The sequence below is a fragment of the Dipodomys ordii genome, unplaced genomic scaffold, assembly GCF_000151885.1.
Source record: "Dipodomys ordii isolate 6190 unplaced genomic scaffold, Dord_2.0 Scaffold38, whole genome shotgun sequence".
Classification (NCBI taxonomy): domain Eukaryota; kingdom Metazoa; phylum Chordata; class Mammalia; order Rodentia; family Heteromyidae; genus Dipodomys; species Dipodomys ordii.
In genome coordinates, this window is record NW_012267254.1 from 3,158,507 (window position 1) to 3,183,823 (window position 25,317).

Consider the following 25,317-nt stretch of genomic DNA (forward strand, 5'->3'; position numbering starts at 1 on the left):
GGGATTTTGTACTCTAAGCAAAGTCTCCAAGATGTTCTGCCACTGTTTAAAGTGCACAGCCAGGCCTGCCTGTCTGTAGCCATTACAAGGCACCGAGGGAAAACCAAAGAAAAACAGAAAACTCTCTATAGACTAAACTGGATCCCCATCAAAATTTACCCATGGTAGCCATAGTCTTATAACTATGTTCTCCAGGAACATAGTTATGGAGTCACAACGATAGACACAAAAATAAAGAATTGCCTCAACAAAGCAAAATTGACTTCTGTAGAAGGGTGTGCCATCTGGCAAGCAAGCACACAGAGCAGGCAGGCTGCTCTCCTATTTATCCCTAATGCAGCAGGCCTCCCACCTCTGCTCTGACTGGCTGAGCTCAGGTTCATAATCCTCTCATGATTGGGTAGTTTGAATAGGCAAAATGTATTTCCAATGTATATTTATTATTATTATTATTTCGTTGGTCGTGGGGCCTGAACTCTGGGCCTGGGCGCCATTCCTTAGCTCTTCAGCTCAAGGCTAGCACTCTACCATGTTAGCCACAGTGCCACTTCCAGCTTTTTCTGCTTATGTGGTGCTGAGGAATTGAACCCAGGGCCTCGTGCATGCAAGGCAAGCACTCTACCACTGAGTCAACTTCCCATCCCTCTGATGTATTTTTTAATAAGATTAACAGTACACAAGTCATCTCAAAATATACCAGTACTTTCTGTTACTTCTTGAATAGTCTAAAGGGTGTCTTAATTCCATTTGAAACCAGTTTAAGACAAACCCTTACTTTTCAAAAGTCCTTCCTTATCCCAAATCAGTTCCTCTTTCTTAACAAGAGCCAAGCCACCAGGCCAAAGCAGGAACTTTTTTTTGACAAAAGTTACATTTAATTTACAATGTAATAAAGGTTACAGGTCAAAAGCTACATGTGAAAAGCGTGAAAAGGCCTATTACACAAATGTACAAATCTCTGTACAAAGCTCCTCCCTTGGTCTCTTGTATTAGCCAACATTACTCCTGAAGCTCTGAGTGAGCAGAGCTCTCCACCCAGGGGGGAAAGAACCTCCAAACCAACAGTTAAAACGTCCTTTTAAGAGAAACCAGTTCCTTACAAAGTAAAATCTTTTCTTTTTAAATTTGATCTGTCCCAACCCATCACAGCCTTTAAAAACTGCCTTCATAGCATACTCAAAAAGCAAAATAATGTCTTAGAGTAGCGGACAGTACTTTGGAATCAAATTTTTAAAAAATCAGGCAAGTGGAGTGTTTGAGGTTGGACAAGAAAAACAGGTAAAGGTCAAACAATACTGTAGGTTAAAAAGTCTAAACCTGGCCGGGCGCTGGTGGCTCACGCCTGTAATCCTAGCTACTCAGGAGGCTGAGATCTGAGGATTGCGGTTCAAAGCCAACCCCGGGCAGGAGAGACCGTGAGACTCCTATCTCCAATAAACCACCAGAAAACCGGAAGTGGCGCTGTGGCTCAAGTGGTAGAGCGCTCGCCTTGAGCTGAAGAGCTGAGAGACAGCGCCCAGGCCCAGAGTTCAAACCCCACAACCGACAAAAAAAAAAGTCTAAACCTGTACCAGGACACTGGTCATAGATGAAGGGAAATCAAAATGTTCTTACTCCAATAAGAAGGACTAAAGAGAAAGCCTCAGTATTGGACCTCCAAACCACCGATCCAAGAAAACACGTTCGAGTTTAAACCTTAGCTTAACTGATCAACCTGAAATCCATGACAACTCCTTTGCTACCTAGAACTTTCGAGGCCATGTCACTTCCCCAGGTCTGGGATTCCATCTGAAGGCATGTGAATCACCCTAGGGAGAAGGAGAGGAGGGGTAGGATGAGCCAGGGAAGTCTACTTTAAAGTACCCACGAAACCTCTGTTTACACTAAAGCGTTCTCAAGACAGCAGGTGTTTCTAGACTAGTCCAGCCCCACCCGCAGGCTCAGTATTACATGGTTTAAGACCCCAGGAGACATTCTCCAAGACGATACTACACCATGGAAAATTCCCTCCCTAGTCCATTAGTTCGGTCATCCTTCCACCCCATTTGCACCCAATCAATCCCCCACTTCTGAATGACCAAAAATATCAAATCAGTAAGAAAGGGGTGGGCTTCTTGCCCGGCCACGCCTCTTTTGCCTAGTTCTTCTTCTTGGGTTCCTTTACAGCTTCAGGATTATAGACAGCAGGGTTTGGAGTGGGGTTCCTGTTCACCGCTGATGCACAACGGAGTCAAGTCCACATCCGGGTATGCCATGGGCAAACCACCAATGAGCGCTGTCCTTTGGATGCCGTGCGGCTGGGAGCCTGCTTCACTGTGCATGCAGGGCAAGCCCCCATAGAGTCCTCTGCATGCATCGGCCGCCTGACTCCTCTAGGTCTGGGGAGCCATGGCACTCCACCCACTTCTTCTTTACTAGGACCACTGCCATTGACACCATGTTCTGGAGTGACCAATGGAGGGATCCACATCCTCTGGGGTGATGATTTCATCATCGTCACTGAGCGTCACTTGTAAGTTCTTCCTCCTCCTCTTTGGTCTCTGAATGTCCAGGTTTCCCTCCTCAATGGTGAGGGTTGAAATCCGCAAAGCACGAACTTTTAAGCAACACACTTTGATAGAAAAGACCCACTTGTGTAACTTGTATGGGGAGATGGGGGGGATGTCTTTAAGAGGTAATTAAGGCTTAAAGAGTCCATAAAGGTAGAGCTTTGATCTTATAGGATCATAGCCTTCAGAGAAGAAGACTTCTCTGTCTCTTTATCTCTCTCTCTGCCCCGCCCCCTCCTTGTGTGTGTGTGTGTGTGTGTGGTGTGTGTGTGTGTGTGTGTGTGTGTGAGAGAGAAGACTGACAAGGTGGCCATTCACAAATAAAGAAGATGGTTCTCATCAGACATATATCTTATTAGGAAGTTAATCTTGGACTTTTCTAGCTTTCAAACGCAGCCTGTCTATAAGATTTTGATATGACACCCTAAGTAGACAGATTTGGGTATTGAATAGTCATGTGACTGTCAAAAACTACCCCAAAACTGGGAACTGTGGCTCATGCCTGAAATCCTAGCTACTCAGGAGGCTAAGATCTGAGGATTGTGGTTCAAAACCACAGGAAAGTCTATAAGACTCTTATTCCAATTTACCACTAGAAAACTAGAAGTGGTGCTATAGCTCAATGGTAGAGCACTAGGCTTGAGCAAAAGAGCTCATGGACAGCACCCAGGCCCTGAGTAAAGCCTCACAATTGATAAAAACAAAAACAAAAAAAATCTACCCCAAAATGTGGAAGTGGTAGAGGCTGGGGTTTTGAGGTATATGCTAGAAATACAGACAAAAGTAGACAAAAGTATGAAACATATTGCTGGAAACGAGAGGAACAATGCTATCAGGTGATAAACAACTTGGCTTAACTGTAGTCAAGTATTTTGGGGAAAATAGAACTTATAAGTGATAAAATTATATATTTCGCCGAGGAGATTTATAATCAAATTATTGAAAGTTTGACTTGGTTTCTCCCAACTATCTACAGTAAAATGCATGAAGCTAGACATGACTTGAAGAAGGACTTGAGAAAAAAATCAGAACTTACAGATTTGGAAAATCTACAGTGTATTCGTATTATAAATAGAAAAGGAAAGAAAAGAAAGCTTTTTCTAAAGAGGGCATTAAGATTGTAGCTGAACAGCCATTTGATAAATTGATTGTTAATGGCCATTTGCTGGCTCCTGCCTGTAATCCTAACTACTCATGAGGCTGAGATCTGAGGATTGTGATTCAAAGCTAACTTGGGCAGACAAACCCAAGAGACTCATCCTCAATTAACTACCCAAAAAAGCCAAAAGTGTAATTGTGGCTCAAGTGGTAGAGGTCTAGCCTTGAGAAAAAAGCTCAGGGAAGGCCTTGAGCTCAAGCCCTAGAACCACCACCAACAACAACCAAAGTGTAAATGAAGTGGAATTAAAGCAAGGAACATACCAGTACTGTGAACTGAAGGAGACAGTGGGTAGTGCATGGGAAGAAGGGAGACTTTTGGACTTTAGATTGTCTAAGGACCAGAATTTAGAGCTATTTGACAGCAAAATGACATGAATCTTCCAGGAAGGCAAGTGAGAGATAATTGGGGTGACAGTCCTACTGCAGATTCATGGGTAAAATTGTTTCCTCCTTTTTTAAAAAAAATCAGTCATGGGGCTTGAACTCTGGGCCTGGGCACTGTCCCTCAGCTCTTCAGCTCAAGGCAAGTGCTCTACCACTTGAGCCATAGCACAACTTATAGTTTTCTGGTAGTTAATGGGAGATAAGAGTCTCACAGACTTTCCTGCCCTGGCTGGCTTTACTTCTTAGTTTCAGGGGTAGAATCACCCTACCTCAGGCCTGAATGAATGACAGCCCTCATGGCAAGTTCTGCTCTAAGGACCCTTGTGGAGAGCTAAAAGAGCAAGAGGCGTGTGTGTGTGTGTGTGTGTGTGTGTGTGTGTGTGTGTGTGTGTGTGCGTGCAGTCTTGGGGCTTGAACTCAGGGCCTGGGAACTGTCCCTGAGCCTTTTTACTCAAGGTAAGCGCTCTACCACTTGAGCCACAGTGCCACTTCCAGCTTCTTGGTGGTTCATTGGAAATAAGAGTCTCATGGACTTTTCTCTCCAGGCTGGCTTTGAACCATGATCCTCAGATCTTAGCCTCCTGAGTAGCTAGGAGTACAGATGTGAGCCACCAGTGCCCAGCTTAGAATGTGATAGGAAAGGCACAAGCTGTTCCTTGTTGCTATTGTTCAGGGTTTTTTTTTTCTATTTTTGTTATTGGGTGGCCTCTTTGTATTCAAGGCTAACACTTTACCACTTGAGCCACAGTGCCACTGGTGGCTTTTTCTGTGTATGTGGTATTGAGGAATTGAGCCCAGGGTTTTATGCATGCTAGGCAAGCACTCTGCCACTAAGCCACATTCCTCGCCCAGAGTTTTTGTCCTTTGGTATATGTGTGGCAGGGGTGGGGAGTTGTTGTATATCTGAGCACTGAACCTAGGGCTTTGTGCATCATAAGCTCTACATCTTGAACCATTCCTCCAACTCTTATTTGTCAGTCCCAGGCTTTGAACTCAAAAGGGCCTTGTGCTCTTGTTCAGCTTCCTTGTTCAGCTTGCTTGCTCATAGCTCAACTACCTGGGCCATGCCTCTAGTCTAACTTTTTGGTGATTATTTTGGAGATGGAGTCTTGAAAACCTTTTTTGTGGGGGCTGGCTTTGAACTGTGAACCTCTACATCTTAACCTTCTGAGTAACGAGGAGCCACTGGCACCCAGCTCTGTGTGTGTGTGTGTGTGTGTGTGTGTGTGTGTTCTTTCTCAGATATGGCCTAGCTAATAAACTTTGCCTGGGCTGCCTTTGAACTCAAAGTCCCTGTCTCTGCATTATGAGTAGCTGGGATTACAAGTAAGCACCACTGGGGCTGGGGGTTTAGCCCAGCGGAAGCGCGCCTGCCTGGTGTGCGCAAGGCCATGGGTTCGGTTCTCAGCCCTAGTTTAAAAAAAATAAATAAATTAAATAAAAAAAAACAAGTAAGCACCACTATACTTGCCAGATCTTTCTAAGTAAGTTCGTCTTGTGTTCTTTAAAAAATACATTCTTAAGTCATACTGAAAACACATGCCTATTTTATTTATTTATTTATTTTACCAAACCTTTAACATGATCACTGCCCCCTTGGGAAGATTTTCGATGAAGCGCTGTGAGAAGATTATTTCCCACTTCTGGTGAGCATGTTCTTCATCTCTACTTGTTCCATGCACCAGACTTGGTGACTAGGCAGGGTGGTGCAGCCCCCACTGAGCTTTCCCTGAGCAGCCTCTAAGGGTCAAGGCCACAAGCTTTGCTTTGCCAGCCTAGTCTAGTTAGCAGCCTGGGGTGACAGCTCTTTCTGTCTTCTGGCCTCCTAATGTGCTTTGCATTAAAACGTCCATTGGATTTGCCTTTGAGTCCCTTCTCAGGGGAGCAATAAAAGATGAGCCATTAACATGCCGCCTGTGGGGATATTGTGGATTGAGAAATGACAAGTCTTTCTATTCTGGCCTTCAGGGTGCTTTGCTAAATCAGCCTACAATGCCTGAAAAATTAGGATAGTCCAAGTTCTATTACCATGATCTCTCTTTCTTTTTGGTTGGTCATGGGACTTGATCTCTGGGCCTGAGTGCTGTCCCTGAGCTCTTTAGCTCAGTGCAAGGCTTTACCACTTCAGCTATAGTGCCACTTCCGGTTTTCTGGTGGTTCATTGGAGATAAGGAGCCTCACAGACTTTCCCGCCCAGGCTGGCTTTGAACTGTGATCTTCAGATCTCAGCTTCCTGAGTAGCTAGGATTACAGGCCTGAGCCACCGGTGCCTGGCTTTTGTGTTCTCTTTTGGGAACTTGTGCTTCTAGCAAATTCCTTCCCTTGCTCTCAGTTTCTCCCATTGAGTAAAAACAAGCAGTGCATCTCCAAGGAGCACCTTCAACTCTTACTATTCAATGATGAATATTGAAGCAGGACCTTGCTGCCATCTTATACATGGAACATTCACAGAATACACCGGAATGAGGGTGAGTCTTTGGCAGTATTTTCTTTGCCAGCTGAAATGATACAAAATACATTTCATGTATAATGATACCCAACCCAAATGGTTCAAACACAGAGCTCCGCCCTTGAGGTGTTAGAGGATAAGTTTTTACTTGTTGAATTATAATGTAACCTTTTCTCTCGGGCAGAAATGTTGTATGGGGTGTGTGTGCTGTAAATGGGGGTGGGTAATACTGGATTGTCATTAACCAGATAATGAACCCCATCTGCTTTTAATCAGCCCCTTCCTGCTCTCCCAGACCTCTAAACTTTTAATATTCATGGAATCAGATTTGAATTCTGGAAAGAGCTATTCTGGAAAATAATTGGATATTTACTAGGTGAAAAGTGAAATTATGCAGGCGTTTCATAGGGTTTGGTATTTCACAGGTGCCATTTTTCTTTCCAATGTGTTGCATACTTCTGTTTTATAAACCAATATGGATAGTGGCATAAAAGATTGTAGGGTTACATGGCGGGAAGGCCTGGGAATATGTGTGGGAGGGGGTTGGTGGACAGGAAGTGTATACTTCAATTGGGAACACATCTGAAATACTTGAGTTAGTAGGAGTTAGTAAAGCAAAATTATTTGAAGGCAAAGAATAGCCTTTTCTCTTTTTTTGCCAGTCCTGGGGCTTGAACTCAGGGCCTGGGCTCTATCCTTGAGCTTTAGTGCTCAAAGTTAGGGCTCTACTGCCTGACCACAGTTCCACTTCCGTTTCAAAGAATATTAAAAAAATGCAGACAAATTCATAAAATGGAGTGGGGCATGGAAGAGGAGTTGCCTGTAGAAGTCTGACTCCATACAGGAAAGTAACTCCCCTCTGGGCTTCTGCTAAAGGACTTTGTAGTTAGGAAAGAAGACACAAAGGTATCAGGGAGGTTTTTTTGGTTTTGGTTTTGGTTTTTATACATCACAACACAGTGCCCTCTAGTGTTGAGGGCAAGAAGTACAGGCTGAGTGCAGGTACACTTGGAAATAGTGAAATCCTGGGGATTTCTTTCCTGTGAGCATCTTACACTTCAATTATAAATATCATCATCATCACAATCGCCCCCCCCAACTTGCTCCTTTTCTAATCTATCCTTAGTATAGACAGAGCACTTTCTTGGGGGGACTTCTAGATGAAGCTGAAATAGATTGAGTTTTTTTAATTTTTTGACATTAAAACAAAAGAAAATGCATTTCAGAGTAGACATTTTCAACTACGTTGAAATCAACTGCTACCGTTGATTTATAGTCCAAGAGCCCTGGTGTTGTTTTACCAGAATCTTTGCTGTTTCTGGCCTTACTAGCTTCTTGTCATCTTCTGTACAATGGCGACCATCTTACTTCCCAGTCATCTTTTCCTTTCCAACCGAAGAATAGGAAAGCTCCCTCTCATGAGTTTTTTTTTCCTCCTTTCAATCAGTGGTTCCAGCATGAAGCAGTAGGATGCTTCTGATGGACCATTGATTGGCAGGTGAAATGTTTCTTTAATTGGTGAGGGTCATTTTGGTCACAACTGAGGCTGGATAGGAAAGTATAGCCTCCTCAGTACAAATTGAGCCATAGCTGGGAGACCAAATGAGCCCATCTGCTTATTGATAAAAGTAGCACAGTTAGGGCTCATGAGTCAGACAGAATTACTTAGCAGGACATAATATGTATTCTTAGGGAGAAAATGAGCAGAGTGGAAAGAAGTAGCCCAATCACATAAAAAGCTTTCTTCAGAGGAGTCTTGGATGGCCCCATGTACCATCCAGTCTATTTAATGTTTTTAAGGTACTTACTTGGAGACAAAGATAAAATGGCTTAGCTTTTATAAGTTTATTTATTTATTTATATAACTATCTTCAGTCCCTGGTCTTGAACTCAGGGTCTGGGTGTTGTCTCTGGGCTATTTTGCTCAAGTTTAGTGCTCTACCATATGAGTCACAGCTCCACTTCTGGTTTCCTGGTGGTTTATTGAAGATAGGAGTCTCACAGACTTTTCTGCCCATGCTGGCTTTGAACTGCGATCCTCAGATGTCAGCCTCCTGAATAACTAGGATTACAGCCATCAGTACCTGGCTAATGGATTTAATGTATTTGTTTGTAATGAAAATTGAACATCCCCCAAACCAGATTCTCTTCGAAATTAGGACTTTTAGACCAATTGTGTGTGTGTGTGTGTGTGTGTGTGTGTGTTTACCAGTTCAGGGGCTTGAATTCAGGGTGTAGGTTCTGTTCTTCAGCTTTTTTGTTCAAAACTAGTGCTCTACCACTTGAGCCACAGCTCCACAGGTGTCTTTTTGCTAATTAATTGGAGATAAGAGTCTTTTGTTTGTCTGTATAAGCTTGCTTTGAATCTTAATGCTCAGATCTCAGCTTTCTTGGAAGCTAGGACTACAGGCATGCGCCACAGGCATCCGGCTTAGACCAATGGCTTTTTGCAGATGAGGAAAGTGAGGCCAATATAGGGGAAAGGACTTGTTAAAGTCACCCAGGAAATTGCTGTTTCTGTGCCAGCAAAGTCCACTGCCTGGAGAAGAACTCTGGGAAACGAAGTCATCACCCTAGAACTAAGGCCTCTGATTTGCACAAAGATCAAACCAGAACTGAGGACATCTCAATACTTCTTCTAATTCAAGCTTCTAAAGGTCCCCAGGAAATCCCAATAAAGATGAGATGCCTCTAGCCAGGTGGCCATGGCGCACACCTGTAATCTGAATCCTAACTACTCAGGAGGCTAAGATCTGAGGTTCAAGGTTTGAAGCCAGCCCAGGTAGAAAAGTCTATGAAACTCTTATCTCCAATTAATTCCAAAAATAAATAAACAAACAAACAAGCAAATAAAGCTGGAAATGGTGCCATGGCTCAAGTGCTCTTTCTTCTCAACATCTAGTCTCCTGGGTCAGAGTTATAAACTGGTCCTTGATAGAAGGTTCCAGAGAATTCACAGAAGATATGTCTGGAGTGAACTGGGTAGACAAAAAGAAGTGGCTAGCTCTGTTTCCAAAGTGGGCTTGACCTCAGCAGGCAATGCGCAGGCTTGGCCCCATTCTCTGCAAGGACCAGCTCCCCATATGGAAAAATCCCAGCTACAAGAATACCTGCCTATGTCATAGTTTACAATCCATATATTCACTGTGGTACAGCTAGAATGATTTTTGCCTATTGAGATGAGATCCATATACTATTTTTAAAGTGAAAAATGAATAGGCAGTACAATCAAGATGTTGTATTATCATCAATTCTGCCAAGACAATAAACTGTTTTAAAAAAAAAAAGCCAGAAGTGGAGGTGTCATGCAAGTGGTAAAGCACTATCCTTTTTTTAAAAAAATTTTTTTTATTGTGAACATACTGTACAGAGGGGTTACAATTACATGGGCAAGATAATGAGTACATTTCTTATCAAGCATTGTTGCCTCCTCCTTTGTTTCCCCTTCCCATCCCTTCCCTCCCACCTCCACAAGTACACTCCCCCCCCACTGCCCCCCTAAATTGTAAAGTTCGTTTTTCAACCTACTGTCTTGTACATCTCATTGTTACAATGGTCAACCTGTATCCCTATTTAAACGTTTTAACTTTTCCCTTCCCTTCTCCAAATTACACCAACATCAAATACAGTGAAAACGGGTTATACCGTGGGGGAAGAACATACAAAGCAACAAAAAAAATGATGTGATTCCTTATAAATACATTAGAAACAATACCAAGAAAGAAAAAACCACTGTGTCCATATCTTGAGGTTCATTTCACTTAATTCATCAGCTTAGGGATAGTGTTTAGGCCCTTAGTTCAAGCCCCAGGACCAACCATCATTCTCTCTCTCTCTCTCTCTCTCTCTCTCTCTCTCTCTCCACACACACACACACACACACACACACACACACACACACACACACACACACACACGGTAGTTTCTTTTTTTTTCAAAATGTCTTCTTTTTTTGTGATACTACAATATAAATCCAGGGCCTTGTACTTGCTAGGTCTTAAGTAAAACCCTCAGCCTGGTAGATGTTATATAATGAAGGCCTATAAAATCGGGAATCCTTATTGTTATTATTATTACAATTCTGTGTTTACCTGGTTTCTTGATTGGGAGCTTTTTAGGGAATAGATCATATTTTGATTATTGTGGTATACCCAAGCACATTGCAAAGTACAAAATAAGCATCCAGCAAACACTTTTTTTTCCTCTCTCTCCCTTTTTTTTGCCCAACCTGAGACTTGAATTCAGGGCCTGGCACTGTCCCTGAGCTTATTTTACTCAAGGCTAGAGCTCTACCAGTTGAGCTACAGTGCCACTTGCAGCTTTTTCTGAGCAGTTTATTGACAAGAAGAGTCTCATGGACTTTTCTGCCTGGGCTGGCTTTGAACCGCATTCCTCAGATCTCAGCCTCCTGAGTAGTTAGGATTACAGGTGTGAGCCACCAGTACCCAGTTCAAACACATTTCTTGAATGGATAGATAAATAAATGAATGAATACATGAGCAGAAATGGTCAGGGATATTACTCAAGTTAACTTTATTTTTCAGATAGGGTCTTGCCTAACCTTGGACTGTGATCCTCCTATCTACACTGCCCACACAGCTGGAATTGAAGGTATATGCCAACACACTGACTAAACTTGTTGGTTGAAATGAGTCTTGTGCTTTTGTTTTATCCAGCCTAAAACAATAAGTCTCCTGATTTGTGCCTTTTGAGTAGCTGAGATTGTAAGCATGCTCAGCTCAATAGGTTCTTTAATATTTCTTTGCCATAGAATAAGGGGAAATTTTAACAAGAGATATCAATTCTTTGTGCCTGTTTTTTATACAAGATTTACTTGTCCCAAATAGTCATTTTCATTGGAAACCTTGAGATGCCTTTTCAAATGGATCGAATATGGAAAAATAGCATGTGGTTCATTCTGTTGTAGCCAGCTCAGAATCAATCTCTGGGTAATTAAAGTAAGTTGAGAATTGTTTTCTTTACATGTTTCAGTGGTCTTGATTTCATCCTGATATACAACAGAAATCACATTTCTGCCAAATATCTGTACATGTTTTTGGAGCCCTGGATTTAGAATAAGAGAACTAAGAAGCAATACTCATTCCATGAAAGCCCCATCTTCTGAAACTAAACTCAAGTACTAAATATATTGGTTACATACATATATATGTATGTAATGATATTAATAGAAATCCAAGCCTTGATTTTTCATCAAGATTTGCTGCTGATGGCGAATGTGGGTAAGAAAGGAGGAGATCTATTTTTCATAGATGGTTGGGATCATATAGCTGCAGAGGTATAACCTTAATAAAACTTGCTGGGATATGGAGAAACCCTTCAGGCACTGGTTCCCATCACTAGTAGGATTGTCTCAAGTGGTACATAGGCAATATGGAGGTTCTGTTTTGTTCAGGGTTATTTGTCACCCAACATACACCAAGAGAACTAACTATTCCACCCAAAATAAGAGCAAAGGAGAGTCACACAAACCAGTCCTCAAATCTTGATAGCTTCATTGGCTATTTATGTATCCTGGGGCAAGTTACTTCTCCTTTCTCTGCCTCGGTAATGCCAGCTATAAAAGGGAACGATGGTTGAGTGTTAGCTGCGCTATCACCTACCATGTAAATCGGTATGCCATGGAATAGTTTAATACATGACAATAGAGCCAGGTGCGAGTGGCTCACACCTTTAATCCTAGCTACTAAGGAGGCTGAGATCTGAGACTCACAGTTCAAATCCAGCCTAAGCATGAAAGTCCAAGACACTCTTACCAGTAATTAACCAGCAAAAAGCTGGAAGTGGAGCTGGCTTAAAGTGGTAGAGTGCTAGCCTTGAGCACATAACCTCAAGGACAGTATCCAGGCCCTGAGTTCAAGCCACAGGACCAACACACACACACACACACACACACACACACACACACACACACACCATTAAAAATACCCATGCTAAGGAAGAGGTTTGTTTATTGGTGTGTTCTCTTTCTCTTACAAGTTACCTGAGGGCATGGATCTGTGTAATTTGTTCAGACTTCTTGTCGTGATCTCCAGCATAGTCTGGGACAGACAGAGTAGTTGCTCAAGAAATATTTGTGGAGTGAATTGAAGAAGTGTGTGGTGATTTGTGTCAATACCAGGAAGCATGAGATGCACTCCCTGCCCCTCAGGGATTGAGAGACATAATGAAGTAATAAAAGTTAGCTTTCTTATTCCAAGTCCATGTCTGCAGAAATCTTGGCAAGTGTTTATGAGGCAGGGGTGGTGTGCACAGGCATCTGGAAGTTTGCAGAAACAGATACTTGACCCCAAATCAAAAAGCCCAGTTTTCAGTACTGTTCTGGCTTGTTGATTGTGAGGCCTGTGGAGCCTTAGTGAATCTTTCTAAGCCTTGGTTTCTCAACTCTCAAATGAAAATGATCATTGGCTGGATGCTGGTGGTTCACACCTATAATCCTAGTTACTCAGGAGCAGATCATGGTTCAAAGTCAACCCAGGGAGGGAAGTCCATGAGACTGGTATCTCTAATGAAACACCTAAAAAGCAGAAATAGATCTGTGGCTCAACTGGTAGAGGGCTAGCCTTGAGCAAAAGAAGCTCATGGACAATGCTCAGGCCCTGAGTTCAAGCCCCAGGACTGGCAAAAGAAAGAGAGAGAGGGAGGAGGGAGGGAGGGAAGGAAGGAAGGAAGGAAACCATTGTTAGGACATTTACAAAAGTATTCTGCATTTGTGTGATAAATGTGTCTGAAACATGCTCTGTGAATAGAACTAAAGAGATATCATTATTTTTTTTTTCTGAGACCAGGACTCGAAGTTGGTAACTGATGCTTTTGCTCACTGGCTGACACCTACCACCTGAGCCATGCCTCCAACCCTGAGGTGTCATTATTCTAAATCATACCAATGTTCTGCTAGAAATGTTCCAGATATATTCCTCTCTATAACAGCCATGGGAAGCCAGGTGCCAGTGGCTCACACCTGTAATCCTAGCTTCTCAGGAAGCTGAGATCTGAACATTGTTGTTCAAAGCCTGCTCAGGCAGGAAAGTCCCCATAAGACTCTTATTTCTAATTAACCACTCAAAAAACCAGAAGTGATGTTGTGGCTCAAATGGTAGAGGGATAACCTTGAGCAAAAGAGCTCAGGGACAGCATCCAAGCCCTGAGTTCAAGCCCCATGACTAACAAAAAAATGTTGTGTGGGCTTTGAATAGAGGAGGACTCTACACTGAGGTTAGATTACTGTTATTATATCAGCTTGTCTGGCAAAAAAAATCATGCTCATTTTAGAAGTAGTGAATTAGGTTCGTGTGATCATCTGCGTTTTATCATTCTGGTCTAATCTTCTGTTGAAACTGTTTCTAAGACTGAAGCCGTTGGCTGGGAACCCTTTTAGAGAGAGCCAGATTCTCCTTCTGCTAGGTCCTGAATGGTGTCCAAATCAATTGGAAAATATAGTAGTGGAAATAAAGTTTGGAGCTCTTTATTTGTACATTTTTGAACATGTCTCCCACCCTCGACCCTGCCCTCATCTTCTCAAATAACTTCAAATTCTTTCCACCATCCTGCTAAGTTAGAAATGCCAAACATATGGATGTGGAGAATAGGAGGGGGTGAATAGATAGGTGGAGAAGGGCTAGTTCTAATGCTGAAATTGCCAGGCAAAGAGGACGCAAAATATAAGGAATCATATATTCACACTCACATACACACGATACTCCTTTCTCCCTTCCTCTCTCCTTCCTCCCTCCCTTCCTTTTGTCTTTCTTCCCTCCATCCCTTGCTCCTTCTTTCCTTCATTCCTTCCTTCCTTCCTCCCTCCCGTCCTTCCTTTTGCTTCCTCCCTCCCCTCATCATTTGTCAAAGTCTCTAAAACTTTTCAGTGGATTTCACTTTTACTACATTAAATTCATATGCAAACCTTGCACTCTTTATGACCATTGGTCTCCCCAGTATTTGTCTTCTTGGTAAAGTGCATGACTTATTCATGATTTTCTTTTATCTCTCCTATTGATACTTCATAATTTTCTTTCAGTATATCTTTATTTTCTCAAAGTAAGTGAGTAGCCAAGTACTTAACATTTTGTCATTATGTGGACCCCTCTTTTCATTATATTGTCTAGCTTTGTGTCATTCATATTAAGAATGTAACAAACTTTGTCATTTATATTCTGCTACTTTGCAGATATTTATTATTTTTAATGAATTTTCTGTTGATATCCTAGACATCTTTTTATAGAATTCTGTCATGGGAGAAAGTGATATTTTTATTTCTTCCATTCACATATTTATAACTCATTTCTTTTGCTTCAAGCTCATTTTATTACAAAGTTAATTAAGACTGATGGAAGAGACATCCTTGTCATATTTATGATTTTAATAGAGCATATCTGGTTCCTCTAGCTTTGCATTTTAGGCATGTGTAAGAAACAAAACTGTCTATGATTTTTAAATTTTGTTTTTTTTATCAATGGAATTTTTTAATTTAAAATAATTTTTTTCTCACTTTCAAAATACCAGGCCTCACTGAGGTGCTCTCAAAAAAGGGTTCCTTGGTAACTCTATATAGTATGAGCCCCTGCCTTTAGGTCAGACTCCATGTTAGCTTTCTGTTTTACTTTCCTCAGGGCACTTGTTGCTATGTGAAGTTAGTCTCAACAATTATTACCTTCAATTCTCATGAAAATGGTTCGGAAGAGTGGGGCTCTATGCCAGTCCTGCCCTTGGTGGCATCTCCAGAGATTTCAGAAGTGTGTGACACATATAATATCATCCTCACTGTGGGTTTGAAGAAGGCATCAATGTCTTATACTTTGTTAATAAGATAGCTTAGGTTAACAATGATCTGAGGCTAAAATAGCTTGTGTCTGTATTCATAAAACAAACCTAAAATCTTCTAAAAACAAAATGCCAGGAAGTGGTGGCTCACAACTGTAGTCCTAGCTATTCAGGAGGCCAAGATCTGTGAATTGCAGTTCAAAGCCAGCCCAGGCAAGAAAGTCCATGAGACTCATCTCCAAGTAATGACAGAAGTAGAGCTGTGGCTCAAGTGGTAGAGCACCAGCCTTGAGTGGAAAAAGCTAAGGGACAGAATATAGGCCCTAAGTTTGAATCCCAGTGCTGGCACCAAAAAAAGAAAGAAAGAAAGAAAAAAGAAAGCACCACTCACAACAATAACAATAAAACCCAAAAAAGCATATTTATCTTACAAAAAAGTTTAGCTGGGCACTGGTGTCTCATGCCTGTAATCCTAGCTACTCAGGATGCTGAGATCTGAGGATTGCAGTTCAAAGCCAGCCCAGGCAGGAAAGTCTGTGAGAGACTCTTATCTCCAATAAACCCTAGAAAACCGGAAGTGGCGCTATGGCTCAAGCAGTAGAGCGTTCGCCTTGAGCCAAAGAGCTGAGGGACAGCTCCCAAGCCCAGAGTTAGAGCCCCGTGACTGACAAAAAAAAAAAAAAAAACTTTAGTAAGATTTTGCATTATCAGAGTTTGAACTTAGGGCCTTGTGCTTGCTTGGTTTGTTTACTCAACTTTCTTGCTCTTCAAGCCACACCTCCAGCCCTGCTTTTTGCTGGTTAACTAGACAAGGAGTCTCACAGACTTTCCTGTCTGGGCTGGCTTCAAATCATGCTCCTCAGATCTCAGCCTCCTGAGTATCTAGGATCACAAGTGTAAAGCATCGGTGCTTGGCTCTACATACTGTTTTTTGTGACTCTAGACTGCATTGTTGTGCCCCTAGTTGAGTTCCCCTTTGACCTACCCTTGTCTGTGAAGCATCTTTCACTGTCCAGCTGTACCTTTGGTGGCTGATCTCTAGTCACATGACTGCCAAGGCTTTCTTGCCTGCTCGATTCAGCTAGGATGACATCATTGGTAGAAATGACAGGCCATGTTGGTTAGGAATGCACAAGAGTCTGCATTTCTATTCCCTTGGCTCTTCCCCTTCCAAGCTGTGTCTTGGTGCTGTCTTCATTCTTCTGCCATTATCAGAGTTCCAGTCAGGTAGCTTCTTAGCTCCAGAACTGGGCCTGGCTCTGATTCCCTGGCGCCATTAGGCATAGGTAGTTTGGACTTGATCTCATGAGGTCCAAGTGCTTATCCTAGCCCTGGGAGACTATCCCAGACAGCCCTTTCATTAGCCTGTCAGGCTGTGTCTTACAAGGTGCCTGGCCCATAGAAGAAGATACCCAGATATATCTATACACCTATACTTACTCATCTATGCATTGAATGTTAATAGACATTTACACAGGGTGCAAGAGAAACAGAGAAGATAGACACAACTATGTTTTTTTTCCTATTTCCTATTCATAGTTACCATGTATTGTTACCATGGGATCTGCAGTGTACATGCTCAGGTTATTAGCTTATGTTTATGTATACTATGCTGTCCTTGTTTAATATTCTATATTTTACCTGTAAAATCTATTTCATCTTCTATGGTTAGGAGGACATTTTTTACTTGCATTTATATGAAATATAATACATTTTAAAACAAATCCTATCTCTGGATTAGATGAGCTTTCTTAAAATAAGTCTCTTAAGCTAGGCATGGGTGGCTTACACCTGTAACCCAGTTAGTAATTCTGGCATCAGAAATCAACAGGATGATGGCATGGTTCGAGATCTGCCCAGGCATATGTTAGCAGGACCCCATATCAATGAGCTAAGTAAAGGGGTATGTGCCTGTGATCCCACCTATGTAGGAGACATAGATAGGAAAATCACAGTCCAGGACAGCCTGGGCAAAAACATGAGATGGTATCCAGAAAAATAACTAAAGCCTTAAAGGACTCTAGGAGTATGACTCACGGAGCAGAGCACTTCTCTAGCAAGCATGAGTCTCTGAGCTTAATCTCTAGTGCCACCAGATAGATAGATAGATAGATAGATAGATAGATAGATAGATAGATAGATAGATAGATAGATAGATAGATAGATATAGTTTCTATAATTTTTTTTACAGGAGAATTCAAGGCCCATATACTTTGCCTACAACAGCTATGTTATTGGCATGCTTTGTATCTATTAAATGCAAAGCAAACATTACAAGCTATTTGTGAGAATAAAATGAAAATAAGGTGACAACTCTTCATGAGACTGTTGCCAAGTTGCTTCAGTTTTTCTAGAATCTAAACTATATTGCTTTCAAAAAGAAACTTTAATTTGATTGGCTCATAATGGCAACATCTGCAATTTCCTCCATGGCACATTCATTTTTCCCTCACTTTTTTTTACCCCTGCCCCTCCCTCCTTTAGGGCATGTGGGCAAGCTTGGGAAGCATCCTTTAAATTAACTAAACAAAACAAAACAAACTTTTCTCCTTGGGCTCAATAATGCTGCTCATCTTTCAGTGCATTGAGTATGGATAGAGCAGGACTTCATTTGTAAATGAAAAAATCTGTTCCATCCTCATTTGTCACTGGCACTACCATTAACACAAATTCACAAAACCTTCTTTGAATAACTTTACTTAACTCATGAAAGCTATGGCAGGTAGTTTAGGACCATTGTGGTTTTATTGAAATCCAGGGGTTCCCCCTACCTTTCCATTAACTCAGTAATCCCTAGATATAATAACTTTCTCCATGATTAAGAGATTTGGAAGCAATGATAGCTCATAAATCACATGAGAGACCATCCTGTAATGATGCTGATTCATTATATAATTGTCCTGAGGCTGAATGCTGGTGATAACAAACAATGCTTTGTTGTTCTCAGACAGTTGGAGGGAACAACTGTGGCACCACATCTTTCACTTCCCAGAGAAAAGGGAGCTTTCAGGGAACAACCCCATTTTGGGTTCCAGCAGTATATTTTCTGGGAACAGAGAATGAATATCCAAAGTTGTGGCTTTACATAATTGTGTGTTCTCAAGGGAAGAGGTTGGGGAAGCTCATCTCATCTCAGAGGAAAGTCTCAGCCCTTCTCTGATGCTCAGATATGAGCACAGAAGATAGATGCATAAAAAGGCTGGAGGCTGGACTGGTATTCCAGGAAGATAGTCCATTGCTGGGTGTACTTTTTTTTGCCAGTTCTGGGGCTTGAACTCTGGGCCTGGGCTCTTGTCGCTCAGCCTCTCTGTGCTCAAGGCTAGCGCTCTACCACTTGAGCCACAGCACCATTTCTGGCTTTTTCTGAGTACCTTATTGGAGATAAAAGTCTCATGGACTTTTCTGCCTGGGCTGGCTTTGAACTGTGATCCTAAGATCTCAGCCTCCTGAGTAGGTAGGATTACAGGTGAGAGCCATTGGCATCTGGCATCGGGCTCCTGGGTGTACTTTGTGTGTGTGTGTGTGTGTGTGTGTGTATGTGTGTGTGGCATGTGCCCATCCTGGAGCTTGAATTCAGGGCCTTTACACTGTCCCTGAGCTTTTGTGCTCAAAGCTAGTAGTGCTCTATCACTTGGGCCACAGCTCCACTTCTGGCTTTTTGGTATTTAATTGGAGATAAGAGTCTCATGGACTTTTCTGCCTCACTTGGCTTCAAACCAAGATCCTCAGATGTCAGCCTCCTGAATAGTTAGGATTATGAATGTGAGCCACCAGCGCCCAACTGCTGGGTGTGCTTTGAAAGACACCAGAAATGTCTCCTCTCACCACAAATGGCCCTAACTCCCCACTCATGTCAACAATTTTCTCTCCACACTCCTGCATTGTTTCTAAGTTCTTTAAAAGCATGACCCCCAGTACCAGTCCCCATGAAGCTGCTGGATTGTCTCCATGGTGGAGTTCCTCAGTTTCCTCTCCCTTCCTGTATGATCACAGAAGCAAGACTTTGGTTGTTTAGGGAGGAAGGGTGGGCCAGGAATGCAGACAGGCTGGCACCAGCCCAATTCTCATTCTTCCCCCTAACCTCCCCTCCCCCTTCCCCACCATAGTGGACCTAGTCCTTTGATATAAAATTCTCCAACATGTCAACTACTCCTTTTAATCCTCAGGTTCCTAGAGCCTCACTTGTTTGTAGTTCATCTTTGCCAATTGCAGATGCTCCCAACATAGTTGCAGTTTTCTTTCTTCTTTTATGGTAGTACTGGGGTTCAAACACACAATCTTATACTTGTTAGGCAAGTATTCTGCTCCTTAAGCCATTCTCCCAACTCTAGGAGGGATTCTTTGTGGCAAGGTTAGCTTTAGGCCTCTTAGTGAGCCCTTTGTCTAGGTAGTGGCTGAGGACAAGAACTGGAACTGCTAGGCACCTGTAAGACTAACTACTCAGAAGGCTGAGATCTCAGGGTTCAAAGCCAGCTGGGGCAGGAAAGTCCATAATACTCCTGTCTCTAATAAACTACTTAGAAAAAACCAGACATGGTGCTGTGGCTCAAGTGGTAGAGTGCTAGCATTGAACAAAGAGGCTCATGGACAGCACCCAGGCCCAGAGTTCAAGACCCAGGACCAGCAGAAAGAAAGAAAAAAAGAAAGAAAGAAAGAAAGAAAGAAAGAAAGAAAGAAAGAAAGAAAGAAAGAAAGAAAGAAAGAAAGGAAGGAAGGAAGGAAGGGAGAGAGGAAAGGAAAGGAAAGGAAAAGAAAGGAAAGGAAAGGAAAGGAAAAAGGAAAGGAAAGGAAGAATGGGAAGTGCTTCTTCTCTAGCTGGATGACTTGCTTGAGTCACCATCACAGCTATTTCCCTACTTGATCTACTACTCATCCCCAGAAGGGATTTTGGAAGGAAAAAAGAACCTTTTTTGGCCTCTTTTCAGGTGCTCAAGGTGAAGGGGATTGCTCCAGGAAATGGAAGACATATTCTGAGTCCAAAGCTGAAGGGTGGAGTTTGGAAAAAAGAAACCACTAACATGAATATGATCTCAAGTATATAAGGAAAATGCATATTACTTTACAGCTGGCAGAAGAGAGAAAGAAAATTGAGACATTGCCAGGGAATGATAAGTGTCCCCTGTCTTAGCTCTTGGGAAATAAAGGCAGCTGGGTAACAGAGAGGACCCAAGGCCAAATGATGAAGTGGTGGAGTTCAGCTTTGCCATTCCCTTCCTCATTTCTGCCTAAAGTTCCCATCCTGGAACTCCTTCTCTTCTTTCCTGTCCCTTGTTTTAATATATTCTCCTGAGTGATCCTGCAGTCTCTATACTGCCTTGGAAAAAAAGAACCTGGCCAGGTGCTGGTGGCTCATGCCTATAATTGTAGCCACTCAGAAGGCTAAGATCTGAATATCATGGTTCAAAGCTAGCCCTGATAGGAATGTCCAGTGAGACTCTTATCTCTAATGAACCACCAGAAAACTGGAAGTGGAGCTTTGGCTCAAAGTGGTAGAGCACTAGGCTCCAGTGAAAATGCTCAGGTACAGCTCCCAGGCCCTGAGATCAAGCCAAATGAACCTGGTCTGTCTGTCTATCTGTGTCTCTTTCTGTCTCTGTCTCTGTCTGTCTGTCTTTCTGTCTCTCTCTCATCTCTCTCTCTTTCACACACACACACACACACACACACACACACACACACACACACACACACACAGTACCTAAGGCTTCATTCAACATTTAGTGGATGATGTGTTGAAGGGGCATATTCCCAGTGGAATTACCTTTCTAAAAATGGTGGAGGTACAGGAGATAGCCTCATCACTAGACTCAAGTCTCTAATATTGGGATATTCAGGGCAAAGGGCCATGAGGCTTGGTGTCCCTGGAAGAGAAGAGCTTTGCCATCTCTGGAAAGAGGAAATCTGGAGCTATTTTTCCACCCATGATTCCATGTGTTGGGCTCTCTGCTGCCCGGCCCCCCAACCCCCAGCATTTTGGCAGGAGCCGTTACCCTTCTGTCTGTTCCCTTCAGAGGACACAATACTTTAGGTTGAAGCTGTGTTTGGATGCAATCCAGACAGTCTGCCCTGCCTTAGATCAGAATTCAGACAAGCAGGAAAATTCTCAGAGCCTCACCTGTTTGTGGTTAATCAGTGCCAATTGCAGCTCTGCACGAGAAATGCAGTTACAGAAAATTAGAGTATCTAGGCTCCCCCTCCTCCCACTTCCCAGGCCCAGAAACTGGGAACCCAGCAGAGAACATGGCTTTTCATGGAATTAAGAGACTACCAAACAAATGTCCACTTTAACACTAATGGGTTTAGAAATGTCACCTATGATCACTCTTGTAAATGTATTTTGTAAGCTGTCAGCTAGCAGGCTTCTGCAGATGATTTTTAATTGGTTGGCTCTTGCACATGAAAACTGCCCTTCAGAGATCCCAGATGAGAAATGTCCCCATATTGGTAAGTGAGAAAGAAGAACCATGAGGAAGAGAATTTTAGAGCAAGAGCTAAATATATCCAAACATGGATTAGAAGTAGGTGTCTGAGCCAGGCTTGCCATCCTAGCTACTCAAAAGGCTGAAATCTGAAGATCATGGTTCAAAGCCATCCTGGGCAGGAAAGATCATGAGAGTCTTCATCTCCAATAAACTACCAAAAAAAAAAAAAGCTGGAAGTGGTGCTGTGGCTTAAGTGGTAGAGTGCTAGCCTTGAGCAAAAGAAGCTCAGGGACAGTGCTCAAGCCCCGAGTTCAAGCCCCAGGACTGGTAAAAAAAAAAAAAGTGGGAGTTTGCTTGAAATAATATATGGCTTGAAAATGATTATTCCAACCTGTATCCGGGGAGTTTTTCACTCTCCCCACCCATCCCTTTAGTGAATCCCTGTACAACCAAACGAGAGTTCCCAGGCCTAGTCTTGAGGCAATTATATGAATCAATTGCCTTCTTGTTTGGTGAAGAGAGCAAACTATTATTTACAATCGTCTCTTCAGAGCCTCCGGGAGATGCAAAAATAATTGTAGTTCCCAACATGGCGATTAAATTGTGCTTAAGAGATGCCCTGTAGCCAGAACTGAAGGAGAAGTAAAGGAGTGTTTGTGCCCATGGTGTTTAAGTTGGAAAAGCTTACACATGACATTGCAGCCAAACTAAGGACAAAACTTGAAGGACAGTGTGTGTGTGTGTGTGTGTGTGTGTGTGTGTGTGTGTGTGTGTGTGGTGTGGTGTGTGTGTGTGCATGTGCACACGTGCACCTTCTTTGGGTTTGAAGGACCTGGGTACTACCTGGGTACTGTCCCTTGAGGGCTTACACTCAAGGCTAGCACTCTACCTCTTGAGCCATAGCCCCACTTCCAGCTTTTGGGCTGGTTAATTAGAGATAAGAATGACATGGACTTTCCTGCCTGTACTGGTTTTGAACCAAGATCCTCAGATCTTAACCTCCTAAGTAGCTAGAATTATAGATTAATTGGAAACAGAGTCTCATGGACATTTCTGCCTGTGCTGGCTTTGAAGTTGGATTGTTAAATCTCAACCTCCTGAGTAGCTAGGATTATAGGCAGAGCCACTGGCACCTGGCTGCAGGACATCCTTCTAATCCATTCTTTTATGTGTATGCTGGTCCCACATCTTGAATTCAGGGCCTCTTGCTCTTACTTGGCTTTCCCACCATAGTTGGTGCTCTACCAACTGGGCTATACCTCCAGTCCATCATTTTGCTGGTTAATTTCAGATAGAGTCTCAAAAGACTTCTGTTTGGGCTATCCAAACCATTATTAAAGCATGTTAGGACAATCTTCCTTCCTTCCTTCCTTCCTTCCTTCCTTCCTTCCTTCCTTCCTTCCTTCCTTCCTTCCTTCCTTCTTCTTCCCTCCCTCCCTCCTTCCCTCCCTCCCTCCCTCCCTCCTTCCCTTCCTCCCTTCCTTTCTCTCTCTCTTCCTCTTTCTCCTTCCTTCCTTCTTTCCTTCCTTTCTTTTTATAGTAGGTGAATCTATTATTTTCTGGGAGGGAATCCCTGGGGGTGTCTATATAGGCCATCTTTCTTGAATTTAGGGACTCACTTCATATTGGTGTTCCTAGAGCTGAGTGGAGCTTAGGATGCCTGGAGCTATGCAAATGACTAGCCAGGCTTGTGTGTACCTGAACCTCATTTTTGAGCCGATCTTTCTGGTGTCTGCAAATACATAGGGGCTTGAGGAAGGAATGTCTAACCCCAGGCCAAGGAAACATGGGAAGGAGATGTTAAGAGAGGGAAACCAGAGAGAGGAGAGGGAGAGAGAAAGGGAGAGGGGGAGAGCACAGAAAGCTATGAGAAAAATAGAGGTGTTACACAACCCAAAAGGTAGAAGGGCAGCCCCCCTCAAGAATTCCTACTTTTCTTTAAATCTGTGACTTGAAATGTAAGCACATGCACGAGTTTTATTTTTTCTTTCCATAATCTCTTAATTGGAAACATGGAGGCAAATTTCGCTAGGGCTGGCCAGCTAGCAAGCACACCTGCTTTGGGGTGGTATATTTGCTTCCATCTTAGCATTTGTCTTTCATTTGGGCAAAACAAGAAAGGAATTCCACTTGGGCTAACTGTACTGGGAAGCAAAAGGAGGCCACTGGGATAGAAGAAGGAGAAGAGAGGACTTGCTTGCAGTTAAAAAACTTAGTGTCCAGTCCTACTGATTATATGACTTAAAAAAAAATTGGTGCCAGTCCTAGGTTCCTTATACTTATTCTTTCACTTTTTTTTGTCAGTGTGGGGTCTGAACTCTGGGCCTGGGCGCTGTCCCATCAGCTCTTCAGCCCAAGGCTAGCACTCTACCACTTGAGTCACAGTGCCACTTCTGGCTTTTTCTGCTTATGTGGTGCTGAGGGATTGAACCCAGGGCCTCATGCATGCAAGGCAAGCACTCTACCACTGAGCCACCTTCCCAGCCCACCTCTTTCACATTTTAATGCAATGAAAAGCCAATTAATGCCAAAGATCTATACAAAATATCACATTTAGGAAGTGGGGCTGTAGCTCAAGTGGCAGAGCGCTAGCCTTGAATGAGCTGAGGGACAGCGCTCAGGCCCAGAGTTCAAGCCCCACGACCGACAAAAAAAAAATCACATTTAATGTAGGATCTTACAAGTCACATTGTTGACTGTGGCAGAAGAAAAATGTGTGCCCACATGCATGTTTTGATATATTTTTGACAAGCTATTTGTGTGTGCCCAAAGTAGCTTTTAGAAATATTATTAATATGTTTGCTTCTGTTCAATCCACGAAGGCAAAATGATAATAAATTTTGTTTGGGGATAGAAATAAAATATTTAAGACTTGGATATTATTGTGAGTTTTAATACACCTACTTTTAAATTTTTCAGTACGTTTTTCCACTACTTCCCTTTTGACTATGTGAAATAATTGTCCTGTTTGTCATGTCTGGCTTGACAAATCTCTGCAGCCAAGCAGCTAGTATGTCTAAATTATGAAGTGTTCGGCACTGGGTTGGCTCCTGGGGAAGGGCTCATGGATTGTGAGACAGAATGGGATCAATGTCACACAAGGAGTTCAGACAAGACCCCTCCAGCCTTCAGAGAGGAAGGAGCTGTAGGAAGCCTATGAGTTACAATGGCCTCCTTAGGGGGTAAGCATTTCAATGGCAAATAAGAAATGGTCAGAACCTTCAAGAGGCATAGCAATGGCTGCAGCCCAGTGTAGCTAGAGAAGACTAGAGGGAGAGATGAGATGGACAGGTAAGTGCTCTGTTATTGCCATGTTAGATCATGTGAGAAGGCACTCATTAGATGCTATGTTCATGGACGTGGATCTGGACCCATAAGCCAAATCAATCTCTCTTCTTTTTCTCTTTTTATTAGCACTTCTTAATTATACAAATAAATTTCTTTGTGATAATTCCATACATATAAGATGTCTTAATAGAATTTGTCTCTTCTATTATTCTACCCTCTTCCCCCGCCACCCTTTTTGAAAGTTTACTGCAACTAGAAACCATATTTTTAAAGAAAATATTCTTAT

The 25,317-nt window shown here is 42.6% G+C and overlaps 1 pseudogene; it reads right to left on the bottom strand.

Moving 5' to 3' along the window:
- Positions 1-2,086: 2,086 nt before the first annotated feature.
- Positions 2,087-25,317, bottom strand: part of LOC105986922 — a 57,098-nt pseudogene continuing 33,867 nt past the window's right edge.